The sequence below is a fragment of the Anolis carolinensis genome, chromosome 1, assembly GCF_035594765.1.
Source record: "Anolis carolinensis isolate JA03-04 chromosome 1, rAnoCar3.1.pri, whole genome shotgun sequence".
NCBI classification, from domain to species: domain Eukaryota; kingdom Metazoa; phylum Chordata; class Lepidosauria; order Squamata; family Dactyloidae; genus Anolis; species Anolis carolinensis.
Genome location: NC_085841.1, coordinates 299,131,308 through 299,154,583, shown reverse-complemented (window position 1 = coordinate 299,154,583; position 23,276 = coordinate 299,131,308). Strand labels below are relative to the sequence as shown.

Below are 23,276 nucleotides of genomic sequence, written 5' to 3'. Positions count from 1 at the left end.
GGGCTAGAGAACCCCCAAACCAATTACTATTATGCATAGTAATGATATTCTTGACTAATATTTTGGCCAAATGTGCTTCAACAATGATAAAAGGGTGTTTTGGTGTCTGGTCCCCATGAGTTTATCAATAGTACTTCTTGGGTTCCTTATAAGTATTAAAATATTTGAGTTTCATAATATTTGGGCAACCTTGGGCCCCATATGGGAGAAAAACAGAATATAAAATAAATAAATATTGCCTCTTCTGGTTTATAGGAGATGTCTTTGAAGAAATGTGGTATTCCATCAGTTAAATTGTGGCATGCATGCACAGTATAGCACAGGAACAATAAAAATAACAAACTGTATCAGGGTCATAGAAAGTTAATTACTGATTGAAAATTCTGAAAGAAACTAGGTAGCCTTTATATTGTGAAAAATTAGAAACAATAGGAAACACAGGAAAGCAGGAATATATGTTGATGATGTTACTATATTTGTAATTTTCAACACAAACATGGTTATTTTTTCATTCAGAGCTAAGGTCTGTTATTTCTAGAGGTCTTTCAGCCCCACACTTTGTTATTAATTATTTAATTATTACAAAAAAACAAAACAAAACAAAACAAAAACAACAATAGTTGTTACTAGGGACCAAAACTGCAATCCGAACTAAAGAAAAGGAAAAGCCAGACCCAATTCTCCTGCATTTTAAATTTAGTTAGACTGCTCTGCTTTGCTTAACAGTAGTGGAAACTGGACTAGAACATGACAGACAGAGATAATTCAGCTTTACTAAGGCTGAATGCTGCATACTAAATATTTTTAACAGGCAAAGAAGAATTGATGTTAGGAGATGGGAAAAGAGGGAATCATAAGTATGAACTGTAGACAAGCTTTGCTCATTGGATATGGTGATTTTCCAGGTTAATTTTAGAAAGACTTGCACTTCTTTATTCTTCTTTGGTAAGAGATTTTAATATGTTTTCTGTACAGTGATTTTTGTGTTTTGTTTAGTATGAGAAAGCAGAGTAACAGCAGCAGCAGCAACAACAACAATATAAGGAAAACCAGGCCTAACATCCAGGTAGCAGATAAATAGTAGATTATATAATGAATGTTAATTTCCTTTGCCTTTTAAAAAAGAGAATGAGAATTGGCCTAACTCAAATGACACAATGATTGGATTAGTAAGGCCTAAATACTAGTTAATTCATAGAATATTTTTATTTATCCTGTTGCACACTATAAGTTATTTATTTGGTGGCATAAGGTCCCCTTCTCACAAGGACTGTGGATAGATTTATACTCTTTATAAGCACAAAGTCTTGAAAATTAAACAATAACCTTGATTATATTGCAGGATTGTTTATGAGAATATGTTTTAAAGAAATATATTCTTGTTTCTTTAAAGAAACTTATTTTTTCCCCAGCTGCTCATTTTTTGCCTGAATTCTTATACAGTGTTTGGAAGGACTTGCAATTCATAGAGAACTAGAGAGAGGGGGAATTTTACAAAATGGACAGTAGCCAACTAAGCCTACCTCTATACACTTCTGCAGCTTAAAATTTATCCATGAAAATGACATACATGAAAGTATTCTTACTTCATTTAAGGACATAGTAGAAAGAGGAGTCCCCTAGGTATGCACTGAGCTAACCAAACTGGCTTGGTCTCTAGACATTGAAAATGAGGAGGCCTTAGGAAATGGCATCCCTTACATAACTAACTTAGTAAACACTTTCCTCTGTTTCTGGAATTGTGTGATGAGCGAAATAGACAATAATTAAAGGCCTTTTGATATTTGAGGAATAACAGGAAAAAGAAAGATAGTAACCAGGAAGATCCAAAGAGTAATCCCAGGCTTCCTACATTACTTTCATGTCACGTGGCAAATTTTAAAATAGATAGGACCTTCCAATGCAATTTTCAGAATGATACTATGGGTCACTGTTCAAAAAGTACAATGAGGTTGAAGAATAAATGTTTCGATTAGACATGTCTAAAGTAGCTCTTCATATTCTTGAAACAGACTGCAATGCCAAGGTGCCCATCATGTAGTGACCAAAGGGAGCTAATAATTCTGGACACACATGGCAGTGCTCAGCTCTAAGCTCTGACATGATAGATTGTACTCTTAATGTCGTCCAGTCTTAGAAGTAATTATATCCATGCATTTGGATGTGCTACTGCATATGGTTATGGGAGTGTTTTTCACATGATATATGTTTGTGTGTATTAAAAGAGAGTGGTTCCAGTTATAGCAGATTATCACAAAATAATTTCCACAGCGATAGTTGTGTTAGCTTGTGTTGCAGCATCAACAACAGTCTGTCTTGTGGGATATTACAAACACACACATTTATTGGGGCATAAGCTTTCATGAACTAGAGTCCATTTTATCAGATGCCTCTAGAGTCTTGGCAACTGCAACCATAACACATTTGTGAATCTTTCAGATGCTGTTTCTGTTGTTTTCACTAATGGAATAATTAGATCAATACATACTAAAGAAAAGGTGTATACAGTAGTAAATTAAAATAATATACCTGCATGCCTTAAACAAATTAAGGCTGGTATACTTTGTATTTATTGAGGTGCAAGACCACAGCCCTAGCTCAAGAAGATGACTGAGGGCCAGCTGAGCTGAAACTAAAGCTGTGCTAAGTCTAAACCCCGCTTGGGGGTGTTGGAAACTACCTTGGAGTAATTTGGCCTTGAGTTAATTTTTTGCCCACAATGTGGCTATGGCCCCGGTGTTGGGGCGTTTTGCTATTTTTAAGTGTGTTAGACTGGCACATTTTAAAATTAGGATTTCACTGTAAATCTTAATGAAGAGTACAGAACTTATGTGTATTATTAACCATTAATCTAGTTGTACTATTAATGCTGCATTCATGAGCTACAGCTTTATACACACATTGAAAATTTCCCTCTGTGGCCAGACTGAAGGGCAGAGGAGAGCTAGGCCATAAAGCTCCGTTCTATTGTTTCCGCTTGCTCCAAATGTGATAAAAGTAAATTTAAGGATTACTCCACACCCATCCAATTTTAATCCAAAACGAGGACTCTTTTCCTTTTCATAGATATCCCATGATAATGTTTTCCCCAGTAATATAAAGCAAACTGTTGACTCTGACAGTGCAGAGCTGAAACTGAGTCAATATCATCACTAATAATGCATATTTGCAAATATTGCAGGAATTTTAATTTATTTTGGCACAGCCATGTTTCCTGTGCAGCACAGACCTTTAATAAATAGAAAATATTTATATACTGTAACCCTCCCCCCCCCGAAATTTTTCAGATTAAAAAAAAAACCTGGTTTACTCATGAATTTTAACTGGTTAACCAAATCCCCATGCTAAGTCTATGAGATGGAAAAAATTAAGAGTCCTCCCAGGCACTATCTCAAGCAGATATTGACAGGCCTGTAGCTGTCAAAACCTCTCCCAAAAATTTTTTCTGGCTACGGCCCTGAGTCCCAGTATCTCTTATCATCTACTATGTTGACTCACTTGCGACGCAACAACAACTGGAGGCCTGTATTTGCTAATGCTGCTTTATTGGGAGATAGGAACATGCACCCAGTCAACGAAGCTCTCTATATGCACGGCCCTTGATGCTTCTCCAGTTAGCCTGTTTAACCTACAATTCTAACACCAACTATGTAGCAAACATCACCACAAGTCTTCAACAGGAACCTGCTTCCATGCATGGATTGGCTTTTCCTGAGTAGGGAAGCCATCTACCAATTAAAGGGATGCAACATCAAGTTTACAAATTGAACAATCAGTTGGGTTTGCTTTCTGACATTTGCAGTTTTTACTAAACCTCATTTTCTTGCCACCCTACATAGGAAGACATTTGGAAATACTGCAGAATGGTTTGAACATAAATTGGAATCAGATTCAACCCCATCTGCACCAAGCAGAGTCCATGAGTACAGATATTCTCAGCAAAAACAGGAACCATGCTTGTGAGATCATATAATCCTCTTTGAATCAGCAGTCACACAGCCAAAACACAACAAATCAAACTAAGAATATGCATGCATTTTAGTTTCCGTTTCACCCACTTTTAATTGTTTTAAACAACATTTTTTCCTATTCCAGATAGGAAGAAATTTATGAAATGTGTGGATTCTTATTAAAAAGTGGATTGAAAGGGAGTTTTTAAAGCTTTACATAACAAAGGATTTTCACAGCTCTCTTTTCTACAGGCTTACACTGGGGAAACTCCTCTACTCACTTGAGTAAATCTGGCCTCCAAGTTAAGAATATTTCAAAGTCTAATCAGTTACAGTTGTCACCCATTAACTGTTCTCTCTCCTATGCTTCAAATTATATTATTATAACGTGTTATTAGGAATAACAGATATATTGCAGACAGATTGACACAGTAAGAGTTTAATGGGATTTCTTTCTTTCTTTTTCTTTCTTTTTAAAAAAGTCATGTTATTTGTTTCTGAGAATAGCTGGCATTTAATATGTATTCTATCTAATTTTGTTTATGATGAGAACTGTAATTTTAAATTATGAAAGAAAAAATGTGGGGACAACCCTGTTGAATTGTATTTTATTTATTATCCACATTTGCAAATTGTTAATTGAATAACATTTGTCAATATTTGATTTTTTTTTACCTTGGTTTTAGCTAGTCCAGTAAGTTTTCTGCCTCATTATTTTACCTTTTGTTAATTTTACCTTTTTCTTCTTTTTTAATGGTAAAAATTGTACTAATTATTATTTTATATGAATTTAAAATTTAAAATATTTTAATCCAGTTTTAATAACAGTGCAAAGTGTTAAGTTTTCTGGCGGGAACATGTGTCCCTCTGTCTATCTTTGGCCTGCCTTTATTTTTCAAGGCAATTAAACAAAAAACATACCTAACAATACACATTTTGGAGTCACATAGGCTGAGTGATATGCTCATCCAATATGAATATTTATCAATGTTAATGGTTTAAGATGATGATGGTTTTAATTACCGGTATGTTATTGGTTTTATCCATGTAATTTTAATGTCCCATATCTAATTCTATTTCAGTATTTTTATATGCTTTACGTTTTAATTTATACATTGTGTGATTTTTAGTGTTAATCACTTTCAATCTCCTTTGAGAGAGAGAAAATGGGATATAAATACTATAAATAAATAAATGCTAATCTTGAGCCTGTAATTTTTGGAGATTATAATATGCATGCCATCCAGGCCACACAATGACCATTCTCTTTGTATGTAAATATTGAAATCAGTAGGAATATTCTCATATTAATATGACCCAGCAATATTTTCATAATGGTCAAATTGTATTAAAATCAGGTTGATATTCCCAACTTCATTCAGATGTTTTTAACTTTGATTATCTCTAAAGAATATATTGATTTTATATCATAGACGGTTGCATATGTGTATCTGTATTTGATTACATCTATAATAATTCAGGCCAGCAACATGTACTTAATGTCCATTAATTTCAATAGGATTTAAATGTGCAACAATGTATTTGAATCTGGTGTCTTATGTTCACTTAGTTCCTCTAAATCAGGGTCCCCAAACTAAGGCCCGGGGGCCGGATGCGGCCCTCCGAGGTCTGTTACCTGGCCCCCGCCCTCAGTTTTATAATATAATATATTGTATATACATATAATATTGATAATAATATTATAATGTAATACAATATAACACTAATAATAATACCATATAATAATATTAATTATATATTCTTTAGTACATATAATATTACTAATAATATTACAGTATAGTGGTATAGTTCAATATAGTAATATATAATGCTAATATTGTGCTATGCTAATAATATAATATATTGTATGTACATATAATTTGTAAACCACTCTGAGTCCCCTTTGGGGTGAGAAGGGTGTGATACAAATGTAGTAAATAAATGCAGTAAATAAATAATAAATAAATTTTAGACTTAGGCTCACCCAAAGTCTGAAATGACTTGAAGGCACACAACAACAACAACAACAACAACAACAACAACAACCCTAATTAACTTGACTATCTCATTGGCCAGAAGCAGGACCACACTTCCCATTGAAATCCTGATAAATGTATGTTGGTTAAAATTGTTTTTATTTTTAAATATTGTATTGTTCTTTCATTGTTGTTGCTGTTGTTGTTGTTGTTGTTGTTTTTGCACCACAAATAAGACATATGCAGTGTGCATTGGAATTTGTTTGTATTTTTTTCAAGTGATAATCCGGCCCCTCAACAGTCTGAAGGATTGTGGACCAGCCCTCGGCTTAAAAAGTTTGAGGACCCCTGCTCTAAATGCTTGAATGCCATGGAAGAAGTTCATGAACATCTAATTGTGCATCTGTATCTTTCTCTGTTATGATGTGGTGGCGGAGTTCCATGTAATGAAAAATGTGGTTTGAATACCACCCTACATTTTCACTGGATGGGGTCAATAATGTTCAAGTTGTTTTACTACCAATTGCTCATCCTCCTACAATTCCTATGGCTTTTAATATTTCAGGTTTATAAGGGGCAATGGTCAACCTAATAACATTCAATATATTGACAGCCACATCTTGAGCTGAATAACAGTCTCACGGGATAAGTTCACTGCTTTTCCTTTTGAATTACAGAGTATTATTGTTATTGTTATTATTAACAACTTTATTTATCCCCTGCCTTTCTCCCTGTGTGGACTCAAGGTGGCTAACAATCCCACACGTTACATGCACTTTGTACAGATTTGGGGCCTAATTACGTCTCTCTCTCTCTTCTTTTTTGTATGATAGTGGGATGTTTCACTAGTATCTATGTTGCACAACAAAGGGAAATAAGTAAAGAATTGAAGCTAGCCATGAAGAAAAGCAAAATGATTCCTATTGGGTATCAGGTATTTTAGGCATTACCAGCAAGTAGTGAGCTAGTATTAATGCCATGATACATACACATATTTGGAACAAGCAACACTAAAAAGATCAGAACAGCTATTATACTGGGCTTTGTCAATGATCACCCCAGACATGTGACTTGTTTATAATTTTGGTCAGTTTGATAATTAATACTTAATGGGGGGGGGGGATGGAAGTGTGACATTTTCTAACTTCTGTGGCCTTTCGACTTTGTAAGTTCCAGTCTCTTATTTTAGAGCATTTGGCTAGACAGTGATTCTCAACCCATGGATCCTCGAGTGTTTTGGCCTACAACTCATAGAAATCCCAGCCATTTTACCAGCTGTTAGGATTTCTGGGAGTTGAAGGCCAAAACATCTGGGGACTCACAGGTTAAGAACCATTGGGCTAGGACAAAATATATTATTCTCATTCGTGAGGTGCAGGTGCTGCCTGACTGGTCGTTCTTTCAGTAGTTTGCCAGGGGTGACAACAGCAGTTATTAATTAATATGCTTTATTTTTATCTCATCTTTTTCACAATATAGAGATTCCCTCTATTCCTTGGTGCTAGGCTTTTATAGACCCAAAAGACTTGAGAAGGCTGCATCAGTCGTTTTGGTCCATGGATGCATGGGTAGCTAGGTGAACATGGTACCTTTTTTTAATAAGATAACAATCCCTATTTTGATGCAAACCAGGTTTCCTAAAACAATCACCTTTGCAAGAGCTAGATACCTTTCCAATTTGTTCTACTTACTTGCATCCTCAACCTCTCCAGCACAATATACCTCTTAGGTCCTAGGGCAGGAAACAAGCCACATGGAAACTTTTCTGTACAGGTCTCATTGAAATGAATGGATGGATCTCTATAATAATAAGCAAATAATATGGAAGCTGTCCTACGCTGGTCTTGTTGAAATGAATAGACATCTATGACAGTAAACAAACATTATGGAAGCTCTCTATGAGGCACAGGCCTCATAGAAATGAATGGATGTCTATGATAGTAAACAAACCATATAGAAGTTATCTTGCATAGGCCTCATTGAAATGAAGGGCAACATTACAAGGGTATTTGCAAAGCTCCTTTTCATTTCAGTGGAACTTCCACAGTTTGGCTCTCATTGGGCAGCAGATCTGTGAGTAGCAAGTATTTAGTTTTTTGTATATTATTTGTGTATTTTTACTGTTGGACATAAGGAACAGCCCTCCTAGAATTTTCTGAGTCCTGTATCCCCAAAAAGGGAGGCTGGCATTGGGTGCTACATGCCTTTGACTTGGGCAGACTCAATGCTGTTGCTGTTTTTCTTCAGGCAGCCTAAACATTTTCCAGAAGTCTTGCAGATTGTGTTACAGGCATTAGATTGGTCTGTCACTTACTCTGCCTTTTCAGTGTGCTTTCATGGCACCCAAGTTCTGTTAGTTGCAGTGGAGCCACATCTGATACCTGGGCCCATAAAAGCTATTAGGTATCATGTTATTCACCTTTATGTCTGAGTAGCAACCTGTCTGTATGAAAAGCCAGGTTTCAAAGTCCCACCTCATTCTACTGTTAAGGGGGCTGCTATGGTGGGTCAAGGGGCCTATTGGGGCTTCACAGACTTCTAGACATCCCTAAAGGAAAAAAAAATGTCTAACAGCCAATGGGTTCTGATTATGAAAAACAACTTGATTTGCTTTAAATAATATCTAGCAGTAACCTTCCTGAGATGGGAAAAATGATGAGAAGTTGTAGTAAAACTATTTGCTGCTGGAGTTCTGTTGTTTCTTAAATATAAAAATGATTTTTCTGGAATCCTGAGTGATTCTGTTAGCACTATGTGCGACATTTTATCCCTAATCCCAAATGGGTTTCCATATAATTAAGTATCCTTCCCTCTTTTAATTCTTTTATAAAGCATAGTGCAATGGCACATTTTCATGACAACACTATAAACTCTAAAAACATTTTTTATAAATCAGAGTGGAGACAATTTATCCTTCAGACCTCAGCAAACAGCACCCCTATGTAAAAACAATTTTGTAACAGCCTTAATGAGGATCCAAGAAATCACTGCAAACAGCCCCATAAAAGAATGGAACAAGCAGACACAAGGTTACAACCCGCAAAACCTGGCAAAATGAAAAGAGCCATATTGCGAGAAACCACACTTCTTTAGACCAATCAGAAAGAGCCCCTTGCAAAGGGGGCAGATCCTATGTTTACAAAGAAATCGCCTTTGGATACAGGAAAGATCATTCAGTTTTACTTTCCTGTACAGAAGCAAAAGAAGGGCAACCTGAGAAGTTTAACGTGACCAGAGGCTATGCCCATGATCTATTGTAACAATACACAAGATGAGGTTATATATGTGTATGAGCTTGAATCTTCTTGGTTGTGAGTTCATTAATTTTGGCTTCTTTTACAAATCCTCCCCCTTTCCAACCCCAGTACAGCAATATATCAAGCAGGAATCCATTTTAAGCCTAAATGATTGTTGTCTAAAGTCAGCACATTATGTTTTCCTTTAAGAGCTGAAACATCCATTTTTTTTTACACTGGCCCAAATCCTCCAGCCATCTTGGATTTTCCCAAACACAACTTTCTCCTATAGATGAATGGCTGCCAGTAATTGCAGGGAATCCCTGGGATGAGTTCAAGTCCCAACCCCATGAATTGTGATTAGTCAGGTCTCTAAATTCACAGATTCTGCATCCGCAAATTCAACCAACCACAGTTCAAAAATATTTTCCCCAAAAAGGCTATTATCGCTTTTGCCATATGTTGAGCACTATGCTAATATATATGCATACTCTGCTGTAGCCTCCTGCAATTTCACCAATCCTCGGACTCTTTCTGGAATTTACTTGATTTGTTTGCAATGTTTTATAAGAGTGCTCTTTATGTGTATAACATGACTTGAGCATTCTGTACATATTAAGACTTTGGTATCTGTGGGGGTTTGCCCTGGACCCAACTTCCAGCGGATACCAAGAGCCTACAGCAGTTGTCATAAGAGCAGACATTTTGCTGATGTAATAAAGGCACCGTTCATTTAGTAACATCTGATGACATATGCAGGGTTTTACAAAAGTAGAGTTGCCCACAACTAATATACAGGCCAACAAAGAATATGTTAATCCAGCACAAATTTGGTCAAGAAACTTTTCCCCGCTGCATATATTATTACATAATCTGGGATTAGGCCAATTAATTATATTAAGGCAGGGAAGGAGGGACATCAGCAATTCCGCAATGAAGACTATTATTACTAACTAGATTTTAAAGACATCATCAGAAATGCAGATGATTTTTCACATCGGGTAGTAAGAAATTTAGCGTGCCAGCATTTTCCTTGTTTATATTTTGCATCTTTTGTTAGAGGCACAAGATATTTGAATAAATTTATCAATGACAATATATACTGGGTTCTGTGGCAAAACTATTGGTTGGCTGCTTAATTAGGTTTGGGGGCTCATTAGGGACTGCTACAAAAACTTTGTAAGGGTTTTGCAGTATTATTCAGTAAAATACCTTACAGTTAGCCCTGCATATCCATGGTTTCTGCATCCATGAATTCTACCCTCAATTGACTATACATATAGATAGCAAACTCTGATTTTGCCATTTTATATAAGGGACACTATATCACTATGCCACTATATATACTGGGATTTGAATACCCACAGGTTATGGTACCCATGGTGGGGGATTCTGGAACCAAACCTCAGCAGATACCAAGGGCCTACTATATACAAAGGGCAATTGCTTTTTGTAGGATAAAGACCAACCTTTATGTACTTGTTGCTTGGCTTTAAGTGATATTAACAAATGTCTGTTCTCAAGGCTTCTCCTTCCTCTACCAAAAAGTATCGAAAATTTTAAAGAGGATTATTTAAAACACCAAGATAGGGTGAATGGTGATCTCAAATCTTTTTGCTGTATGACATAGCAATCTGAGTGTCAGACTAGGAGTGGGGAGAAATCCCCTTTGAGATCTGAAGCTCATTGAGATCTGCCACTTTCTCTCAACCTATAGTACTTTGCAGAATTATTATACAGATAAAAATTTGGGGGACAGAGCCACATACTATGACACCAGAAGTGCTAAATCAATAGGATCACATGAAATTGCCTAATATTTACTTGTGGCCACTGGTTCAATTTAAACCGTTCTGTCTGTGTTTACACTGATCTGTTTATGAACAGTGGCTCTCTATGATTTCATACATGAGTCTTTGCCAGACGTATTGGGAGATGCCATGTGCAATATATTGCACATGTATAATGTATTGCCTTGCCTCCAATTTTTGAACAAGCCCATTGTGCACGGTAATTGGTTATCAGTTGTTGTTGAGTTTATGCTTTTATTATTTTTATATGTTTTTTATGTATTAATTCATTGTAATTGAATGTATCTTATGTTGTTGTATTTTATTGTTGCATTACTGGGCTTAGTCTCCATGTAAGCCACCCTGAGTCTCTTCGGGGAGATGGATCAGGATATAAGAATAAAGAAGTTGTTGTTGTTGTTGTTGTTGTTGTTATTATTTGTTTACCAGAAAAGCAGAGCAAGAATTCTGCTAGTGAGCCACAGCCCTTGTTGAAGGGATAATGCTAGGTTTTCATATGTATATGTTTTACTGGAAGACTTTATATCCAAATGGGCTTTTATATGAGAAATGGGACCAAACTGATATATTTCAAAAGATGTAATTTTTTCTGTTTGAGAAAAAATATCCACTGTTATTGTTCAGTGTGAACATTAATAGATATATTGCATTATAAAAATTAAAATACCTGGGACTTTTTCTTGTTTTTCCCCTTAGACTCCAAAAGCAAAAGCTAGAATTCAACTCTGTATTAGCTAAATATGAACCACTGCTTACCCCAAATGATTTCACTTTTACCTTTTTTTTAATTTAGTGAAGAAAAGGAGAACTGTCCATCCCTGTGTTTGATCATAATACTGTTTTTGCCAAAATTTAATCATGCACTGATCTCCTAAGAAATTTGGGCAGATTCGTATCTGGTAAACAGACAGTGCTCAATTGTGGCTTTCTACTTGCATATCTTGAGAAAGGCCTTCTACTTCTATTGCCATGCCAGCCTCAGAAAAAACAACAGCACAGAATGACTTCTATAGGGAAAACAATTATGCCTCTTCATAGGGAAACTATATTCTCTTCATGGTGGGTTAAACAAAATGGACTAAGGAAACAAAAAAGTTAAAATAAAAACCTTCAGGAATGTTGAGGATGTCAGGAGGAAGAAGAAAGCGAGAATGTACATTTAAGCTAAGAATAAAAGGAAAGCCAATTTTATCTGAGATTTGGAACATGGATGCCTACATGTAGCAGCCTGAAACAGTATTACATAATCATTATTGTATGCAGAAATATGTATGTGGACTCTGAATGGCACTGAAAATTAACTCCCTGATCCCATGAAGGGACTCATATCAGATTAGTAGCCATTTTGGAAGATTACCATAAATCCAGCCAAACTCCTTAAGAAAATCATATGAAAAGGGCAAAGGTTTTGTTGTGCCCATGACCTTTTTCTTCATGAATACAAATGCAGAGTTAAATAGATAAATATAGGCTTCAACATCAGGAAATCGTGACCTTAAAATATACAGCTAAATTGATGGTGATGTGATTGTTTACTTTGAGTAATTAAAAAGACAAACTTAGCAGCACTTCATGTTAATCAGATATGACACCCTGAAGTTTTTAAGAAAGTTAGCCAAATATTATCCACACAATTACAATTACAAAGTGGGTGGCTGGGTAGGCATGTGTGGATGCACACATGCATGTATGTATATACGCAGCCTTATGAATTAAATATGCATAGGCGGCCTGCCCACCCAGCAATTAAACTATTTTGAAATTTCTAAATTACATCTGATCAAGAGAGGTTAGATCTGGGAAGGTATCTTTTTCATGAGCTTTAGTCTTTTTAAAAAATCAGTATATAAAATAGTTTAAATTTTCCCCCCAAAGTGGATTCTTTCCTACAGCATCTGCTCAGTCCTTTTTCCAAATCCCGTGTATCCTGCAGTAAAATCTGCATTTTACAGCCTATAACTTTAACCTTACCAAACATTTAAACCACATCTTCTGTTGCTCCATTTGCTACAAACCATTGTTTAAAACCATGCATCTATGCTGGTGTCCTGCATATATTTAGAGTTTTAAACATAATGGTTTGTAGCACAGAAGCAATAAAAGACCTGGTTAAAATGCTCAAAGCGACCAGATGCCACCAGAAGTAGTTACACATGGTTTTTGTTGTCCTCGTTGCATCATTGTATTTTGCAGAAAGCCTTGTTTATGCTTTCCCCCAAAGTGAGTCAGCATAAATAGGAGGATGTTCCATAACATGGGAATCACTAGCTACAAAGGAGACACACACATTTTATGAAGTGCCAATTGGGCCTCCCTAAAGAAGCCATGTCAATTGTTGGAAGGCATGCAAACATCCCCTTTCTGTCACTTAGCTTAGGCATAGAACTCCATCGAAACTTTTTATACCACGACCTATAATAGAGGGTAACAGCTTTGGGTCATGTAAGAGTCTAACAATTGTGAGAATCTGAGAAGGTGTGAAACACAGCATCTCCTAGACTTTTGTATAGACTGTGCTGTATATATGTGCCACACAAATGCACAGACATATCAATTAGTTTTCTTATTAAGTAAAGGCGAAACATAAAAATAAACTGACTTGTTTAAGAGACACAAAATTCACTCAATGGATTGTTTAAAGCAAAGAAAAAGTTGCCATTTTTAGTCTTTTTTATTCAAGTAGGGATGAAAAAATGCTAATTACTACAAAAACAAAAAATGCCCTCCTATTCATTTTTTTGATTTTTTTATCATAATAAATGCTGTCTTGTAAATGCTTATAACATTTTATTTCATGTCATCCTTAGGACTGGCTTATAGGAAATCCCTGGATGAATGAAATTGGAAATAATCAAGGCTTAGAGCTGGGATGAATGGAGGAGTGAGGGAATTGTGATCATTTAATGGAGAAGGTTTCAGGGTCACTAATAACAATAATATGTTTGTCTCTCAAGTCTGATAGAGGACTCATGGGCATCAATAACTATGTTACTGCCATCCCAGCATTGTGAAACAGATGTAGATTGTTTTTAAAAAGAAATCTGCTGTGTAAGAGCACCCATCATATTTCGCTGCCTGGATCAATTTTATGAGAAGCCTATTGTGGTGAACAGATCATGAATTTTCAGCCTCGAGGTCAACTTCCTTCTCCTTTTCTTTCAGCGTTTTCACAAGTTCAGGTGTCATTGATAAACAGGCATTTTGTGTGAGTGTTGAGGGGTAATAAGAACAAGGTATGACACACAAAAGGGAATTGAGTATGGGGAGAAAAGGCAAAGAAAATGAAAAAGAAATTGGCATTTGATATGAAGGCTGTATGCATGCCATTTGAGGAATGACAGGAACCCACCACACAGTGTGTAGGGGGTCGTGTTGTGTTGTAGAAAGCCACACTGAGTGCCAAAACAGTGAAGATACATTTTATATTTGGACAGCTATGAATCTTGACTTTGTCCTGCTGTGTCAGGTGGGCTTTATTCTTAGTAAATGTGTTTAGGATTGCAACTTTTACAATCCCTGAAATTTGTCCTTTACCTCTCTTCTCAAATTCCAGTATACTGCTAATTTAAAAGTACAAGATCTTACTGAAACACAAGGATATACCGTACAGATCCTTGCAGCACTATATATTCCATTCCTCACCAATGACTCAGGTGATACAGTCAAAGTGATGTGGTCATTCCTTCTTCAACTAAGTCTATATTCCCACATATCAGTGTTTATGGAGTATGTCACATTCTGATTGGTAGGACTGATTTCCAAATAAACATGCACAGAATTGGTATTGCATGGTAGCATACCCCATAATTATTTTGGGACCTAAATATACAAGAAGTATTTTTAGTACAATTATGAATTATGTGAGAGGTGTATTTCAGTGCAATGTCTACAGCCCTGCATAGCATAAAGATGGGCATGGTCCAAAATGGTTGGAAAAAAAGAAATCAAAGATGGCCTCATTTGTGGTGCCACCAGACCATAATAGCACCTTACTGAATAACATTCTGTCAATGTGCTATAAGCTAATTGCCACTTGTGCAATTCGGCCCGAACTGCTACATTAGAAATGGCTCCTTTGGAAGACAGAGATCTCTTACTTGACATTTCATAATATCAAATATAGGCATCTGGAATATATATTGAAGGCAGTTATTAAACCAGGGATACTTACACATTCGTAACAATAGATTTCAAATTGGCCAATGAGGGGGTCAAATTGGCCAACAAGGCAACTATTTGAATCCCTCTTTCTAAACAGGACAGAGCATCTAAGTGTGTATTTAAACTCAAGATAGTCTTCAGAACACGTCTGCATTTCTGCACAGAAACAATGCACCAAATTTCTTGAGAATTTAAGACCAAGCTATGGGTTATTTTTGTTAGTTAGCTACCATTTATTTCTGCATGCCACATGAAAGTCAGTCCTGATGGGCTTTTGTTCTTTGTTGGCCTCTTGCCTCTACTCAATAGCAGGTTTGGAAACTAAACTACGTCATGATGATGAAGGAGTCTCCCTTTAGCTTACATCACACTGCAGTCTTGCCCAGAGATGCGTTCTCATTCATTTAGTTGAGACAAATCGGAAGAGCTGTGGGTAGGATCGCAGCTCTAGGTTACAGTTCAATTTTATATAGTTGTTTTTTTTTTATACTTGGGATTGGCCATTTCCCCTGAAAAAAAGGGGTGGGGTTGGCAGTTGCATACTCCCTCTGTTGTTTGCCTTAACTGGAGTTTACCTCTTGTGTGACTTAATCCTTGTTAACTCAGCCTAAAAGCTCCTCTTCCTGCATGGCCTTCTGGCAACCTAAGGATCGGGTCCTTTCTAAGTCAAGGCAGCAAGATCATTTCAAAGTAGAGCACATGGTGGGGGCAAAATCACCCTTAATGGCTTTATCTGTGTTGTGGAACTTCTTAACAGCCTCGGGCCCTTTCCTTTTCCCCCTCAGCCACTGAAGGGGGAAAGGAAGGGGCCTGAGGTTGTCAGAAAGGGTGGGAGTTGGTCCAAAACACCTGAAGGACCCAACTTTGCCCATGCCTGCTTTAAAGCCTTCATGCAATGCTTTGGGGAGGGGGCCATTATCATTTCAATATTGGGTCTCTCCTCCCCCTCCTTTAACTATTCTAGTTTTATTTTCACTTGAATTAGAAAAATAAAGAAGAGTAAACTTTCTTTTTCCCCCCTTGATTTTTATCTGATTCTTCTCTTTGCATGGTAAGCAAATCACCAGAGTGGTAAGCAAATCACCAGACTTTAAGAAAGGGCCAAAACTAGGAGACATCTTGTAATAAATGACAAGAGGTCGAGGGAAGTGGATCCTGCAAAGACGGTCACCTTATAATTCAGTTCTGTTCCTGGCGAACCAAAAAGGATGCAGAAGATTCTGGTCCTTTATGGAACAGATTTGATTATTTTTGTTGAGTTTCATTCCTGAACTGCACAAGTCTCTTGTGTCATTAGGTTTCCAGTTCTCAATCAGTAGCTAGGCTAGAGACAGGGCTAAGCTGAGGGATTCCGTTTCCGACATCCCTATGCCTTTTTTCCAAAAAGGGCTTTGTCTTTCCTCTTGCTGCTAGACACTGTCTCCACACATACCCTTTGGATGATGTAGTAATGGAATTCTGTGAGGGAACTTCCTTTTAAGTTTTATTGCCTGGCCATTGGCCATTCGACATGTTTCAGTCTTCTGCTTTTCCTGCTACCTATGCGGATGCACATTTTGCTGGATGTGTGGGTTCATGCTCTAGTGTGATGAGGCAATTAGTAAGCTGGATAGCTCAAAGACCTTTTCTATCAAGAATGTATTTTTTGAACCTAAAGTTTAGAGTAAAGTTCAGATGCAACCCTAAGCCATCTTAAGGAATAGAAGTTTATCCCAGCTCATTACACACAAGTTTCTACTGGCCCTCTGCTACATTTATGATGGAATCACCCCAAATGAGAGTTATTTTGAGGCTAACAGCTCAGATTCCCCAGCAATTTTCGTATGTGATGGAACAATGTAACTTGGCTGCCTCTCCCTCATGCCACATATTTCTACTTTGTCTTCAAGGGGGCAGCTTGAAACCACACGCACACCTATTCTCAAAAAGGCCTCAAGTCAGACGCTTGCTTTTGGAGCCATCCCCAGATGTTTTGGCCTTCAGTTCCAAGAAATCCTAATAGCTGGTAAACTGGCTGGGATTTCTGGGAGTAGTAGGCCAAAACACCTGGGGACCCACAGGTTGAGAACCACTGACCTACAATGTCCTTTCAATGCAGTTTCAAACTAGTTTTGAAGGAAGTCGTTTCGCTGTGTAGAGAATTGCATGGGAAATCCTCGAACCTGCTTGCGGTCTTGGGTGTTGATAACACAAACTACAGACCACAAACCAGAGCCTACCGGTGTTTTTAGGGGAGTTTGTTGCCTGCCTGTCGCTTTGAACTGAGCGTAGACGGGGCCTAGGCCTGGCCCTCTCCCAAGCCCAGACGCACTTAGCTTCGCACTTAGCTTCTGTCGCCTATTCCTTTCTCCCTCCCTCCCTCCCTCCTTGCCGGCCTCAAACTGACCAGAGGAGGCTGTGGCGAGGAGGGAGCCCGGAATGGCCCACAGCGACCCTGGGAGGCTTCCCTTTGCCCCAGGGAGGAGGGCGCTCTTATGTCTGGCTGGCGTCTTGCTGAGTCTGGCTCCAAGGCGCGGGTGACCTTTGTCGTGAAGGCGGCTGGCGTCGGTGGCCCCCCTTCCCCGGGTCCCCGCGCGTGTGCCTCCCTCGGGTGCGTGGGCGAGGGTTTCTCACCTGGCGAGTCCTGGCTGCTCCTCTCCCCTCAAACAGCCTCCTCCTCGGTCTGGGCGCCAGGCCTCTCTCTCTCATTCTCTCTCTCCTGCGGGTCACCTGCAAAGAAGCACAAAGGCAGTCCTCGTGAGCAAAGCCGTCGAGGCAAGGCGGACTTCTCCTCCCCAAAAGACACCGGGGTGGGAGAAAGGGGTTGCTTTTGGTGGGGAACTTTGAACCCCGCCTCTCAAGAAAGGCCTTTGGTTGGGAAAGTCAAACTTCTTTGGTGACACGTCTCGAGGAAGGAAGGAAGGAAGGAAGGAAGGAAGGAAGGAAGGAAGGAAGGAAGGAAGGAAGGAAGGAAGGAAGGACGGAAGGAAGGAAGGACGGAAGGAAGGAAGGAAGGAAGGAAGGAAGGAAGGAAGGAAGGAAGGAAGGAAGGAAGGAAGGGGCAGTGGCGCGGGTGGAGAGAAAAGGACGTGGCCTTGCTCTACAATAAGCCCCCCTTCCCCTCGGACACCGTTCCTTCCCTTCCTATCACGCAACATTTCTTTTTGTTGGGGAGCCAGAGCTGTTAGACTCAAAAGAACCCTCATTTGGGGTAATTCCACCATAAATATAGCAAGAATTCTAGAAACTTCATAACCAGCGGAAACTTATACGTCATGAGCTGGGATACGCTTTCATTCCTTAGGATGGAATGTATTTCTTTAACTTAAATAAATACTTTTGAACCTAAAGTTCTGACTCTGCAATCCTAAACCATCCTAAGGAATGGAAGCTTATCCCAGCTCATGACATGTAAGTTTCTCCTGGGTATGAAGTTTACTCCAGGTGCTCTGCTATATTTATGGTGGGATCACCCCAACTGAGGGTTGTTTTGAGTCGTAACAGCTCAGATTCCCCAAGACTTCCATTTTCCGACGGGCGCTGGGCTTGGTTTCCAATCTCCACCTCGCTCGGCTTGGAGCAGGCGGGTCTCGACTTTGTGGAGAGAAAGGCTTTCGAAATCCCCAGATTGAGAAGATTGGGAGACATATGAGTCATGATGTTTGCCTGGGGAAGGAGAGGAACCCTTTCTCCGTGGTCCCAGCTTCCTTGGACAACAAGGGGGAGGCGAGGCGGGCAGAGCTGCGAAAGGTGAGGCCTCCCCCACCTAGGCAGGCAAAAGAAAAGCACCAGCACCCCCTATGACGCACCCCCAGCTTTCCCGCAGCCTTTGCCTGCAAGGACGTGAGGGTTTTTTTCCTTGGGAGGAGAGGAGGGGGAAAGAGGGAGGATGAGGCCTTGCTGCGCTGCAGACGTGTCCTCTCAAGGAGCGGCCCTCCACAAAGGAGCTCACGACTTTTAGTGGGAGAAGCGCCTCTCTCCCCAGCCCAGCCCAGCTCCCTCCCTCCCTCCCTCCCTCCCTCCCTCCCTCCTCCAGGCTCGAAACCATTCCTAGGGAGAGGAAGACGCCCAAATTGGCGAAATCTGGAAGGGGTGAAGAGTGGCTAGCCACATCCCGCCCTTTTGCCCTTCACGTCGAGCGAGCAGGGCCAAAGGAAAGCATGAGGCATCCCGAGGGAGAAAGGGAGAAAGGGAGGGAAAAGCAGTTTTTTTCTTTCCCCTTTTGCCCTTTTCACCTGCCTTGGAAATTCCCGCAAGAAGAGCTTTCCCTAGTCTGGGAGCAACAGGTGTCTGTCCAAGAGCCGAGAAGGAGAGGTTACAGCTCTCGCTCAACAAGCACACACTTCTTAGGGCGCCTTGGCTTCCCCAAAGGATGCTCCTAGTCAGGCCTACGCTTAGGCTGGGGTTCTCCTCCGCAAAGGCCGAGGAAAGCTCGCCTTTCGGGGGCCCTCCTCTCCTCCTCGATGGATTTCTCCTCAGAGGAGCGCCCAGAGCTCCTTCAAGGTGGATGGGGGAGAGGGGAGCTCCAGGAGGCTGGCGCAGGCAAGGCCCACCCAGGAGGAGAAGCCCTGCTCGGGTGACCTGCCAGAGAGCAAGGCGAGGAAGAGGGGAAAGGGGCCAGGAGGGCTTCTGCCGGCCTGCTTTACTTCTCGCCCGAGCGGCAGCCTTTTACTCTTCCCCCCAACATCCCCGGGACGTCCCTCTTGCTTTTATCTCTGGAGCAGGGCCTGGCCACTCGCCCTGCAGCCTTCTCCAGCTTCCAAGAAACTCTTTCGGGGCCCATCCTTTGGTTGGCGCGCCCCGGGCTTGCCTCAGGGACGGGGTCTCCCGGGGAGAAGGGGGCGGGGGGCGGCCTGCCCCTCCGGGTTTCTCCCTTCCTTTGCCAGGGAGGCTTTGGACGACCGACAGGCCCTTCGACTGCGACAACAGGGAAAGTGAACGGCTCCCTTCGGGGACTGTTGGGCGCCGAGTTGAAGGCTTTGGGGTGCCGTGGAGGTCTCGGTCTCCCCCTACTTCTCTCCCAGGAAGGTTGGAGGAGCAAGGAGTAGAAGGCATTCCCTCCCGCTGCTAATTCCCTCGCTTATTTCTTCCCGAGGCCCACCAAATCCGACTTGCTCCTTAGCAGCCAAAGAGGGGAAACCAAGGAGGGAGCAAAGCTACCTGGTCCAACTCGTCTCGCCACTTTGTGTCTGTCTGTCTATCTATCTGTCTCTCTGTGTGTGTGAGTGTGGAGATGGCCAAAAGGAAAAAACATGAAGCGGCAACCAGGCACTTTCCCTCCTCAGTGCTAGACAGCCGAGGCGGCTGGGCTCTTTCTTCCTTCCTCGCTCGCTCGCTCCCACCCAGTTCCTCGTCCAAAAGCAACGCCTCGGCCGGCTTTTTCCCAGCGATGTGACCTTTTTTGCCAAGATCGGACCCCACTTGAGTTGAGAAAAAGCCGACTTGGGCAATCGGAGGGCTGGAAGTGGCCTCAAAGGAGGTTGGAAGTGAGCCTGGGGGGTGGCGGGTGGGCAGGCGGAGAAGGCAGCCTCTCTCTTCTCTCCCCCCCCCACCCCACCGCGGCTGATTCGTGAGCGCTCCCCTCCCTGTTATTTATGGGGTGATTCCCCAGTATCCCCACCCACCCACCCACCCACTCCCGCTTGGAAATCATCCACCCCGACCTCTCTCTCCTCCCTCCAGGGCTGCCCACCACCAGGAGCTCCTGGGTCCCGGCGGGGCGGGAGGGGGCCAACCCCTCTCTCACGCCCCTTCCAGCCGCCCAAGGGCTGCCCACCAAACTTTGAGAAAACTTTTATTGCATTTTATTCTTTGCATATATATATATATATATATATATTCCACGAAGCAGCCTGAAGTAGCATCCGCGGGGGAAATCAAAGGAGAGCATAAGAGCATCAGTCGATTTTGAAGAAAGTTAGGCTAGAAAAAGGGACTGTGGGGAAGGCGGGGGGGGGGGGGGTGAGGGGAAGAAGGCGTTGAATTCATTCTCCCCACACATACACACACATGTATCTATGCATACACACACAGGGAATGGAGAGGTCGTGGGGTTACAGAGAGGGAAAGGGAGGGAAAGGGAGGCAGGAGCATAAGTCCAGGGCTCGGCGGTCGCGTTTCTGCTGCTGCTGCTGCTCCTTCGGCGAAAGCGCCCTCCGCGAATGCTTTTTGGGGTAAGGGCTTCCCGGCTAGGTATTTATATACAGCAAGCCCAGACCGCAAAAAGATTCGCGAAGGACAAAGTCTTCCTATAGCCGGACATCCATCCATCCATCCGCAAGGAGAGGAAATGATCAAAAGGCAGGAGATGGAGCTCCACGGAGGATGCTTCCCTTTCCCCCGCCCCAACCGGGCGCGATCTCAGCCCCGGCAGCCGCCCACCGTCCGTCCGTCCGTCCATCCCTTCCTTCCCACCGCAAGACCGAGCCCAGAGAAAGGCTACTCGGGGGTCGCAGGAGGCGGTGGGTGGGGTGTCCCTGCCCAGCTTCCCCCTCCCCACCAAGGGCCCCGGTTTCGGCAGAGCCGGGAAGGCGCTGCCCCCTCCCCGCCTGCCTGCCTGCCTGGCTCCCTCCCGCACACCCCTCCACCGGTCCGCTCCCAGCCAAGGCTCCGGCGCTGAGCCCCGACGCTGCGTAAAGAGAAAACTCTCCCCCTGAGCGCTAAATAAATAGAGACCAGGCCCGGCGCTGATTGGTGCGGGCTAAAATCGTCACTCGCCAATCAGGAGGCGCCTCGCCGGGCTCGCTCTCCCCTCTCTCCCCTCCCCTCTCCCCCTCCCCTCTCCTCCAACCCGGGAGGGAGCCAGCGAGCCAGCGAGAAAGAGAGAAAGAAACATTTCCATGTCGAATTATTCAACCTAACCCCAGACTAGAGGCGCGTTCCCAAGCGGGGCTCTCTCTCTCTGACTTGTCCCGGGGATTTATTTGACAAAGAGGGAAGGGGGTCGAAAGCGGGATGAAAAAGGCACCGAGGTGAAAGGGTGGTGGGGTGGGAAGTGGGGAAACTCCGGCTCCCACACGCAAAGCAGACACGCAACACAAGGGCAGGCAAAGAAAGGGCCGTGTGGGCGCAGGGAAAGAAAGGGCGCCAAGTCCAAAGTTGCCACTGGTTGAGTTTGCCCTGGATGGGTCCCCGCTCCTCTCCCACGGAAAGACATCCCCACTCGGGACAGCCAGCCCTTGGGTGGGTGGGTAGGCGGGTGGGTAGGCGGGTGGCTCCTCAGAGGGACCCCAGGCAGGGAGAGAGAGAGCACCGACCTCTCCTCGTGCCTTTCTTCCCTCCCTGCAAAGCGATCTCAAGATCTCCAAAGACAGAGGGGTGCGGGTAAGCCCCCCCCCCCGCCCCTCCGCGCTCAAAGTTGCGTTGAACTAACTCTGCTGGGGACGGGAGCGAGGAAAAGACTCGCCGCTTTGGGACTGAGGTTGCGAGGCAAAAGTTCAGGAGGCAGCAAGAGGAGGGGAAGCAGAAGCTGCCTCCAGAGCAGACCAGCCTTGGAAGTTCTCCTCCTCCTCCTTTTCCCTATTTGTCTCTCCCCAGGAAGCTCCAGCCTCAGCCCCTTGCAAGAGCTAGAGAAGCCCTTCTTTGCCCAGCCATGGTCCCCTCGGCAGCAGAACCGCCTTCAAGCCCGATCTGCCTACCTTCTCGGTGGCGTCCTCTCTTCGGCTCCGGCAGAAGCAGCAGCAGCAGCAGCAGGCACAGCAGCGTCCGCCTGGTCGAGCAGCAAGCGCCTTCTGAGCTCCGCCGGCTTCCTCGCTGCCTTCAAGTATGGACTGCTCTGGCGGCTGTGGCTGCTGCTGCTGCTGCTGCGGATTCGCTCCCAACTTCCACCTTCGGGGAAGCGGGGGGACACCGGCCTGGGAGGCGAGAGGAGGACGCCACAAAGTTGGGAGCCCCCTCCCTCCCTCCTCTCCCTCCCTCCGTCCCCTCCTCTTCCTCGCTTCACTTACCTCTTTGGAGTCTGGAGCAGGACGGGGTCCTTCCTCGGAGGCGCAAGCAAGCCTTCCCAACTCCATCCCTCCTCTTGCCTGCCTGCCTCTCTGTGTGTGTTATGGGGCGTATGTGTGTATGTGTGTTTTCTCTGTGGGGAGGGGGGAGTTGGAAAGAAACTCGTGGCGGCAACACAGCCCTCCATCCTCCAGGTATGTATAAACTCCTGTAGTGTGT

At 42.6% G+C, this 23,276-nt stretch overlaps 1 protein-coding gene across 6 annotated transcripts in view; it reads right to left on the bottom strand.

The window, feature by feature from the left end:
- Positions 1-23,276, bottom strand: part of LOC100557660 (very-long-chain 3-oxoacyl-CoA reductase) — a 184,348-nt gene that overhangs the window by 140,857 nt on the left and 20,215 nt on the right. For 3 of the 6 annotated variants that reach the window (XM_062967906.1, XM_062967910.1, XM_062967911.1), the window contains exon 3: positions 17,748-17,843. The gene's annotated coding sequence lies outside the window, so the exon portion shown is untranslated. Of the gene's footprint in view, positions 1-17,747; positions 18,332-22,750; positions 22,770-23,059; positions 23,077-23,276 lie in introns of those variants that run through there. The other 3 variants (XM_062967909.1, XM_062967908.1, XM_062967907.1) reach the window with 3 other exon arrangements.